Source organism: Lonchura striata, chromosome 2, assembly GCF_050655825.1.
Source record: "Lonchura striata isolate lonStrDom1 chromosome 2, ASM5065582v1, whole genome shotgun sequence".
Classification (NCBI taxonomy): Eukaryota; Metazoa; Chordata; class Aves; order Passeriformes; family Estrildidae; genus Lonchura; species Lonchura striata.
The window spans coordinates 25296310-25306948 of NC_140704.1; the positions used below are offsets into that span (position 1 = coordinate 25296310).

Genomic DNA, 10639 nt, shown 5'->3' on the forward strand with positions numbered 1-10639 from the left:
CCCAGCCCCAAAACACCTAATGCCACTGTCATGGTTGGTCCCTACACCCAGCACTTGGATAACAAGCATGAGCAGCCGTTCTCCAAAATTACACAAGAGAGCAGCCAAGTAAATACAAATATCAATTACACTAATTAGCTGCCTTTGCTGTCAACAAGGACATTATGGAAATCAAATACATATTGCTTATTAGTTTAATGTGTACTAGAGCTACTCTGTTAAAAAGAGCAGGGTCTTGAAAAATCACTGAGAACATTCACTACATTTTTTCTGCAGTGTTATTACCCATTTTCACACCCATACATATGTTCTGGTTTTGTTGTGTGTCACACAAAATGGTAATTTGGTGGTGAAAAAAATGAGAAATCATGACATTTCACATGTGTTTTTAGTAAAACAACAATTTTCTTCCTAAAGGGCCCCAGTTTTCTTTCTCAGAAATAGGGCTATTTACAATGAAAATGTTCCTGTTGTGGTGGAATAATGACACAAAGAAAGGCACCAGGCTGAATACTATGAAGAGAAGTTAAAACACCTCTATTTCCAGTGCTTTGAATGCCAGGTGAGGTGAATTGAAGCCTCTAGACCACCACCTGGGAAACCAGTGCTTGCCAGCAGCAGAGCTGGCCCCAGCAAGAGCCCACTCACACCACGATTGTTTCTGACCACTGTTGTCCACAGTTATCATTCTGGTCAGACTATTACAGCAGAAACTATTTTGCAGGAACTTTTCGCTATGAGAAACAAATCAAGTCTCTGCCCTGCAGAGAATAACCATTTGGGAGAGCTGGACTGATGGAGAGTTGGTATTTTGCCCAGAGCTTATAATTTTCTATCCAGAGGGTGGCTTTATGCTAGAGCAAACAGCTGGAGTTGTGCACTATATTTCATTGCAAGCATGTAAAACAATAATGAACTTTATGGTTCTATAAAGATTTTCAAAATTATTCCCAGGTCTAAAGTTTAATTGTTTAATGTCACCAAATGACTTTGCAATAACTGAGCACTGTGGAGTGGCAGAAGTTAATCACTCAACTGAAGTGAATTAAGATTTTCTAAAGCTACATTTATCACTGTAATTTCTGGCTAATTTCATTTTCCATTCATAAAATATGATTTCAGTTTCTGTATCTCTGTGAGCCGTGGAGAAGGAACGTGCCTGTTTTAGAAGGCATGTTTTTGTCAAGCAATGTCAAAGGTGATGAACATACTAATAACAGGAATATGCTAAGCTTATCTTAGCAATGCATTCCACATGCCTCTGCACTTGAGTCCACTAGCTCTTCAAGATCTCTAGCTCTTTTAAAGCTCAGTGGGCCAAATTTTCAGTGTTCACTTTGCCTTACATATTCTGGCCTGGAATCAGAAGTGAATACAACAGCCTTGCTTGAAACAAGAGTTAGCCAGGATAGGCTAATTTGCTTAAAGCAAATGCTGCAAGCCAAAAACCCTATTTCTAGTGTCCACTTAACCCCTAGAATAGGTGAGGGATACCTCAGTATCTCCCTTCTTTACTTTTGCTTTTGGATACCAAGAAGAGGATACAATTGCTTTTATTGTAGCCATCTTCTAGTAACCAGAAGTCACTTATCATTGAAGAAAGTTGTCTGAGCAATGGTAAGAGTCAGTGGAAGGAAAATGGATGTCTGTCTGGCATGCTTTATCCCAGTTATCTCCATTGGCTACAGTGGGAACCCAGGCAGATGTTAACGTAAACATCTCTCTCTGTCAGGCTGAAGTTAACACATGAACCTCACATTTCCTTCTCAGCTTGCAACCCTCGGAACTCCACTGCTGCTCCAGGCAGAAGTTATTTTTCTCTTTACCTAGGTCCTGTGAGGGCAGGCCTAATTCAGCTGATGTTGTCAGTAACTGGCCACGAGCATACTCGTGGGACAATTCCCATACCAAGAGCTGTCCTGAAGAGCTGGAAATTGCTCTCCATCTCATTCAGAGGTGTCAAGGGCTCCTTCATCAAGTGAGGGAGTTCCACTGGGACCTAGTCTTTCTGAAGGACTCAAGAAGCATCTCCTCAACACAGGGTGAAGCTGGTAGGTAGAGGAAAGGGAGGCAGGACTACCTTTTCCTCTCCCAGACACACCTTGAGCCTCCTGTTGAGGCTGTTCTGTTGAAAATCTGGCAGTGTCTGGCAGCTCTAAACCTTGTTTCAGTATTTCACATTAAAAAGTCCCTGGGAAATATGCATAATCCATTCTGCAGATTCTAGTTTCAAACTGTAGGACCTAATATGTACCTAACACGTACCTCATCTTTCCAGGTCAAGAAACTCAGACAGGAGCCTCGACTGCCCAAGGGCTCTGCAGAGTTTGCTCACTGTCCTGAGTCAGGCAATTATTCCTAGGGAGGGACTGGAGTGTCACACACACCTTTCTCTCAAGTAGTCACTCACCTACCAAGTGCAGCTCCCAACTCATTGGGCTGGATGTCCGCATCACTGCAGGGAGATATCCAACTGTTCCTGTGCCAAAAATACTCATGGTAAAGGCAAAAGAGACGGATATCCTTGAGCCAAGAATCCCAGCATCCAACACACACTTTGTAAATTATGGGTTTTGAAATTTTTTTCATGAAGTGAATGTATTAAGAAATCAGTCAGGAAAGAACTGCATCACACACACTTCAGTCCAATCTCAAGACAAAGCACTGAGCACTCTCCTCAGCTTTAGAAGGGGATGGATATCCATATCTCAACTCTTTTTCTTCTAGTGGCATCAATGGACAAAGAAAGAGAAAACGCTTATTCCAAAGTCTAACATTTCTGTAAAGTTTCCTGCATGCTGCTGAATCAGTTAAAATGCACCCAAATCAGGTATCTTTTTTTAAAAAAAACAAAACTTTTCTTTTGGAAGTAGCTTTTTTTTTTTTTAAGCTTTATTTTATTTTTAATTTTTGAAATGAGAACATCTCTCACCATCCTCTTGCATGATCCCCTTTACTGTGAGGGAGGTAAAAGGTACAACGTGCTGGTTTTCATTAGTAATGAGTATGAGTGTGGTTAGGCGTATTATGGTTCATATATAGACAACAATTTACACTCCTCCTCTACACAGAGCATGTACTCAGATGTTGTACACATATGTAACAATGCTGTCCTGGCCCCAAATTGCTTCCAGGTTAGGCTGTCATTTCAAGCCCATTTTCTCTGGGTTTTTTTCTCTGTTGCATTTTATTGGCCTGGTAGAGATTAGCAACTAATCCAGCCTGATTTTAGCATCTTCTGCACTTGTTTGTTCCAATTTTTGTACCCCCTGAACTCTTCCTCCCGCATACAATTTATTCCCACACATGGCAGGCATGCTTTCTCATGAATTATTTATATAGCTTTGGAAACTTCTGCTTTTCAAATAATGAGAGAAGAAAATGTTTCTAGTGTAGGAGTCATAATAAGGGAGAAATCCAGGCAGGTTGGTGTTCAAGAAGATGGTAAAATGCCCCAAGTTAAAAATAATACATTGCTTTTGAAAGACTGAGAAAACATCACAATGGCCTTTCAAAGCAATCATCTACCTTCAGAAACACTGCTGAGTGGCTAAAATTAGAAGTTGATATCAAGCAATGACTACAGAGACTTTCATTTCCCCAGTTTTTCCCAAAGGCTGGGTGGGATAAACTCCCCCATTGTCAAATATACCAATGGCAGCCTTGCCACGTACTTGCATGGAGGGAGAAGCTATCCCTTCCTCTCCGGAGCTGACATGATACAGCTTTGCTAACAAAACCAAAATTAATAGCAAGAAAATACACTATGTGACACAGCTTCTGTGATGCTTTGATCTTTTATTATTCTGAGAAACAGAGGTAGGCTGTGCTTTCACTTCCAAAACACAGACTAATACACAAAGCAGGAAATACAATATCTAATAAAGATACCTCATTTAGACAGAAACTCAGTAAGAGTTTTAAAAAAATAATTCAATTTAAGATGTGTTTTGAAAACAGGAAAGACACTGATGGTAATACTGAGGAAAAAAGAATACGCTAGCCCAGGGAAGGAGCAAGGAATAAAGGAAATACTCATTTTGCATAGGCTTCATCCCAAGATGGGATAGGGAGGGTAGAAAACATAACCTCACATTTTATTGTCCGCAGTCAGGAGCAGGAGGAGCCAGGTCCTGCCTCTGTGACACGCTACCAGGCTGGCTTTGAGCAGGGATGTGTTATTGCCCCGCCACGGGGGAGCAGAGGCCGCGGCCGGCGCACGCAGCCCCATCAAAGGCTCCTGTGGCACACACCTCCTGCCACCGGCTCTGATGGTCGGTGGTGTAGCTCCTGATGTCGTTTCTGGTGGGTTGTCATAGCAACAAGGAAACAGCAGATGAAAACCAATAGCACCAGCCTGCCTGTGCCTGCCCAGCTGCCTGGAGGGATGGGGAAGCAGGGCACGGGCCTGGCAGATGAGGGCTGGGAGGTGACCCCACCTCTAGGGGCATGGCATCCTCTGCACGGGGGTCTGAATGCTGTTGCTCACAGACCCACTGACTTCTCCATCCTATCCTTCAGGTAGGATTAAACTCAATGTTTCTCCACTTAGTGGCTCATGCAGAAGAAGAAACACTGAAATATCTTGACAAAATTGATTCTTCTGAACTTTCAGATGAAATTCAGTATTAATTAGTTGTTTGGCAATCTGGTGATTGTGGAAATTAAATAATTGTTCTAAAAGTATAATCCAGTGAATATTTGCTTTATTCACCAGACTACACAAGAAAAGTCCATTAAAAATAAAGATTCCTACTTAATGATTTTCTAGTTTGCCTTGAAATTCTTTGGCATTTTATTTCTACCATTCTGCAACAGAATTATTTGAGACTTAGTTTGGTGTCCCAAGAAAGTGAGAACTACCAAGCTTAGTTTTTTTCCTGGAGCCAGCATTTCTTCTGCAGCATTTCCCAGTCAGGAGATATTGCCCAAAGGCTGACAGTTTTTAAATGGTCCATGTTGATTTGCCTGTCCCAACCTACTCTTTTCAGCTTTTACAGAACACAATACTATGATGAACAGGTTATTTTGCATTAAAAAGCACATTTTTCCATGGAAAGCTGTCCCGCCTGTATTTTAAGATCCCCTTGCCAAAAAACACCACCCAAATATCTTAACATCATTTTTCCTCCTATTGTTGATTTTGGAAACTGATTCTTCAGGTTAAGTCCTGCACCCTCAAAAAAAATTACTTAGATGCAGAAAAGTGTCAGTTTGAAAAGTTTAATTATAAAAGAGTGAAAACAGCCCCATAAAAATTGAGGAACCCACTGATTCACTGATTCCAAATTAGACCTACTCATCAAAGGTGAAAATTGACAAGCATTCTGAAAAGAAATATTTTGTGCTGCTGAAGTTAAAGAAAGAGACTGGAGGTCTAACTGCAAAGAAAGAAATAATGAGTTTTAGGGGATTACAGAAGAAGGGAATGGGGCTGGAACCAAGCCTTCAGTCCTGGAGTTGCATCAGTTTTGAGGTGTTGAAAACAAGGCTTGTACAAAAGGTTAGCATAACTGTTCCTTGCTGGGGTTTGGACTAAGTGACCTGTGAGGTCTTTGCCAAAGCTATTATCAATAGTACTGTGATACCTTAATAAGGCAGCTTTTGTACTCCAATATCTCAGAAAAGATTGTTCTTTTTAGAATGACATTTCACAGCCTGCAAATTCTAAAATGGACTAATGGCTTTGACTTTTGGGGGTAGAAAGATTGGTCTGAAAAGTAAAGGTCTAGCTGGTGCTTGAAACTTTTGAACCTTTATTTGTTGGGAAAGAAATGACTCACACACTTCCCTTCTCAATAATGATGGTTCAGAAGATGTCATTAAATTTGATAAGGCCAACAATTTATGAACAACAATTTAAGTAAATGGGCTTTGAGAGAAAGCCTTTGAGCCAGCCCACACCATGGGTGGGCTGACATTAGATAGGTAGATACAGCTCTTTGGAGACTCTAGGAATACTCAGATATTCTCTTACAGACAGATCTGAACTCAGAGGTTTATCTCTTTATGGATTAGGGTATTTCTATGTGCATTTTTTAATGGAGGAAAAGATACACAGATACAATTTGTTGGCTTAGAAGGGGAAAATTCTCTCTGCACAGAGAGGATGAAAAAAGAGGAGGAATGGTGAAACTAAATGTGATTGTGACATATTTACTTCTATCTCTAGTGTCCTAGGGGCTGATTTTGGGTTTGGCTGCATTTAAGATCGACCTTAGGGTTGCTCTAATATACACCACTTCAGATGCCTCCTTAGTCTTTTTTTCTCAGCAACTCTCAGGGCACTGCCACAGCACTAATTCTTGAGACCTTCCCTGAAAATACAAAATTGCTCAGTGTCTCAACAATCACTATGATGATATTTTTCTCCCATCATTAAAGACAAATTTTATGTGTTACCAGTTTGCATAAAAGTGGTAAAAAATAAGAGAGCTTAATGAACAAGTAGGTGTGGGTCTAGTAGGGGAATTCAAAAGGTGATTAGCTCCACGGTTCTTTAGCACTGCACACTGCAGTATGCATATACCACTTCAGCAGCAGTTAAACACAGCACCAACCAGCTCGTGGTGGCATTTGGCCCAGAACAAATAGCAGCTGTAGAAAATTTGTGTGTATTTTTTGTCCAGTTCCTTTGACCTGAATATATGTCTCAGAGACTTTCAGACAGAATCAAAAACTGTTTCACTGTCAGGTAGGCATACCACACGTAGCCTGTGTACTTAATCCTGCATTCCTCCTGCATTCCAGGCACCCATAAAGTCAATGAGAATTTGAGATGCAGAGTGAACACAGGACCAGGTACAGCATTTGAATATTTTAAGGAATGTTCTTGGATTTTTACAGTTGATGTCATGTTTTCTAGCCCATCAATATGGATTAACAATGGTCCAGAGCAGCAGGAACTCATTTCCTATTCATATATGCTAATTGCATGGTGCTGGATAGCAGGGATTTCTTCTTAAACGCAAAGTTTCTTTCTTTTTTCTTTTTTTTTAGAAAATGGAAAATAGAAATACTGTGGCAATGAAATAAAGAAGTGAAGAGGATTTTACACAAGCACTAAAATATTTGGTACTTCTAAATATGTACTCACTTAAAGGAAGCAAGCCCTGAAGTCCTTTCATATATACTTCCCATAGGTGAAATCCATCCTTCATTAATCTGGACCCCAGCTGACTTTGAGGTAGGTCATGTAGTGGGGTTAAACCTACCTGGACACCCACTGCCCACCAAAGCCACTCTGTCTGGAGAAGAGAAAAAATAATGAAAGGCTGGTGGGTCGAGATAAGGGTGGGGAGAGATCACTCAGCACTTACGGTCATGGGCAAAACAGGTTTGATTTGGGAAAATAGGTTTAATTTATTACCAATCAAATCAAAGTAGGATAATGAGAAATAAAAGCAATTCTTAACACACCTTCCTCCACTTGTCCCTTCTTCCCAGTCTTCAGTTTAATCCTGAATTTTTTACCTTTTCCTCCCCAGTGGCACAGGGGAGATAAAGAATGGAGGTTGAGGTAAGTTCATCACACACTGTCTCCACCACTCCTTTCTCCTCACACTTCTCCCTTGCTCCAACAAGGCAACTTTCCCATCAGAGATAGTCCTCCATGACCATCTTCAACATGATTCCTTCCCAAGCATTTTAGTTCTTCATAACTGCTCCAGCACAGGGTCCCTCCCGCTGGTGCAATCCATCAGGAGCAGACCCAGGGTGGGTCCCTGCAGGATCACAGCTCCTGCCAGCACGCCTGCTTCAGCACGGACTGCTTTCTCCTTGGGGCCACAGGTCCTGCCAGGAGCCTCTCCTGTGCTGACCTGAATGTCTGCAGGGCTGCTCCTCTCACATATTCTTGCTCCTCTCTTCAGCTGCTGTTGTCCAGCTGTTTCCCCCTTTTTAAATATGTTATCTGTCCAGCTGTTTCCCCCTTTTTAAATATGTTATCTCTGAGGCATCATCACAGTGGTGAGTCTGTCTTGGAGCTGGCTGGCTTTGCTTTCATCAGACACAGGGGAATCTTCTGGCAGCTTCTCAAAGAAGCCACCCCTATCACCCCCTGCTACCAAAACCTTGCCACACGAACCAAATACAGTCTGTTATTTTTCTTTTTATGTTTCAATATGTTACTACATATTTTGAAATTTATATGGAGGCAATTTTTTAATAGTTTCTCACTTACATATCACTGGAGCATCTCACATCTTCAAACAATGCATGAAGTAGTACAAAACCCACTTGCTGTATGAGACAGAAATATATACAAAGTGTGTTTTGTCTTTAAATCTTTGAGATTTAAAAGATAATTATTTTGCAGAATACTTTGTCAAAAGGTACCCTGTCTTTGCAATGGAAGATTATGATATGCTGGTCCTTTATTTCTGCCAGTTTTAGCTTGCTTCTCATGCGCTAGGCAGAATTGATTTCTGCTGGATATGGTACAAATTTTTTTGCTGATACTGTCTGTTATTGAGAAAATAGATGGGAGTGAGTTGTTTCTGTTGGCATAGACTTTCAGCAATGATGTTTTAAAGGCTTTGGAAAAAAGGCAATCAAATGCTGGAAATGGCATTCTAGAAAAGTGATCGATGCCTCAAGCCTGTTAGTGCTAAAGAGGCATTTGGATAATGACCTTAACAACATGTTTTAAGGTTTGATCAACCTGAAGGGGTCAGGTACATGAAATAGATGATCATCATAGATCCCTTTCTACTAAAATAGCCTCTCCTCTCCTCTCCTCTCCTCTCCTCTCCTCTCCTCTCCTCTCCTCTCCTCTCCTCTCCTCTCCTCTCCTCTCCTCTCCTCTCCTCTCCTCTCCTCTCCTCTCCTCTCCTCTCCTCTCCTCTCCTCTCCTCTCCTCTCCTCTCCTCTCCTCTCCTCTCCTCTCCTCTCCTCTCCTCTCCTCTCCTCTCCTCTCCTCTCCTCTCCTCTCCTCTCCTCTCCTCTCCTCTCCTCTCCTCTCCTCTCCTCTCCTCTCCTCTCCTCTCCTCTCCTCTCCTCTCCTCTCCTCTCCTCTCCTCTCCTCTCCTCTCCTCTCCTCTCCTCTCCTCTTCCTTTTTATTTCCTCTTTTAAATATCTCCATCCAACCAATCTGCAGACTTAACTGGAACTCCAAAATTCTGTGGACAGATCAGTGTATAATTAAAGAATTTACATTTTCACATAATGCAAACAACAAGCCTGGTTTTCTCTCTTAGTTACCAATGTCAGCTAGGAACATCTATCATCATTTTATAGGTCATCACATCATCATATGGATATAGAATCTGTTTTTCACAAGGTCTTTGATTAGATTACTAGTATTAGATTATGGAGGCTTTGCTGATGCTAAAAGCCTATTTACTTATAATTATGAAAACAGTGCCAGCTAACTACTACCACTCTTCACATTTTCTCTGCATGCTCTGAATTCAGGTCATATTCTAGTAATCTTTTCTTTCATGTGACATCTATCACTTTGGTGTCATTCACAGAAGACACTGGAAATTTGGCAGTGGCTCTGATCTGTGTGCATCTCCCATGTAAAATAGAGTTTACAGGGATGACATTCAGCTTCAGAATTCTCAACATGTATAAGGGCAGGCAGAAGGCTTTGTTCGAAAGGCCAGTTGAAACCAGAGGGTCTGGAAAGAAACCTGGCCTCCTGCTTCCACAAAGCTCCATCATGCTGCAGCTCACCCTAGCTGAGGCTGGGACATGCTGGCCCCTCTGCCACATCCTGCTCCCATGGTGGAGGCAGCAGGGACAGTGCAATGGGCACTGGTCAGGTTCCTTCTGCACACTCAGGAAATCTGCCTTGCTGGAAAAATTCCCAGCAGGAGAATGCCACGTATTTTCTGCTTGTTCAGTGTATGAAGTGATGTTGGCATAGGAGTCAAAGCAGGGTAGGAGGTCTGCCACAACCCATGATTTTTAAACTAGAAGAATAGGGAGACAAACACCTTTTTATATACATTTTGGCTTATAGGCAAAGTGAAGGGCAGAAGACAGAGTTTAAAAGAAAGGTGTCTTGGTTTGACAAGACAGGAGTCTGTGAAGGAGGGCAAAAGCCTCCTGTGCAATGGAGAAGGTAAACCCCCTCCCTCCGAATTACTAGGATTTGTAAATTAAAAGGCAAAGATATGGGAATGGGTGTAACAATTCTTTACTAGGAGAAAACTAGATAACAATTTAAAAAAAGGCAAATGCAATCAGTACAAACAAAACTAGTGATAAAGTCCACAGCCTGAGGATTCGGGGTGTTGGTAGCAGTCCGGTTGAAATGATAGCTGCTCCTCTTGCAGTGGCTGATGAATTGCAGCTGAAGTGGTGATCTTTTGAAGGGTATAGTTTTCTCTGAAGATCTGGTGGCAGTGGGGCCGGTCTTCCTCTGTGCCGGGGTTGCCTCCGAGCTCCGCCGCCGCTGCCTCACCACGCTCCAGCCGCTTCCCTGGGAATCCTGCCGAAGGAACTGCTTCTCTGGGAAATCCCGCAAAACGAGAGCTGCTCTGTCCCCCAAAAGGTACCCCTTTATCCAATAAAAGAGTGCTTGGCTTCCCCCTCTGGGTGGAGCATCTCACAATTGGATGGTGTTACGTTACCAGCCCTGCATTGAATCAGTCAATGGCCCATTAACAAACCATTACCTCTTCGGAGCAA

General features: G+C 42.1%; 1 long non-coding RNA gene across 1 annotated transcript in view; it reads left to right on the top strand.

The window, feature by feature from the left end:
* LOC146768152 (uncharacterized) overlaps positions 1–8778 on the top strand; it is a 66834-nt gene extending 58056 nt beyond the window's left edge. Inside the window, exon 4 of the long non-coding RNA XR_014951412.1 lies at positions 7000–8778. This is a non-coding gene — a long non-coding RNA (uncharacterized LOC146768152). The remainder of the gene's footprint in view (positions 1–6999) is intronic.
* The last annotated feature ends 1861 nt before the right edge of the window (positions 8779–10639 follow it).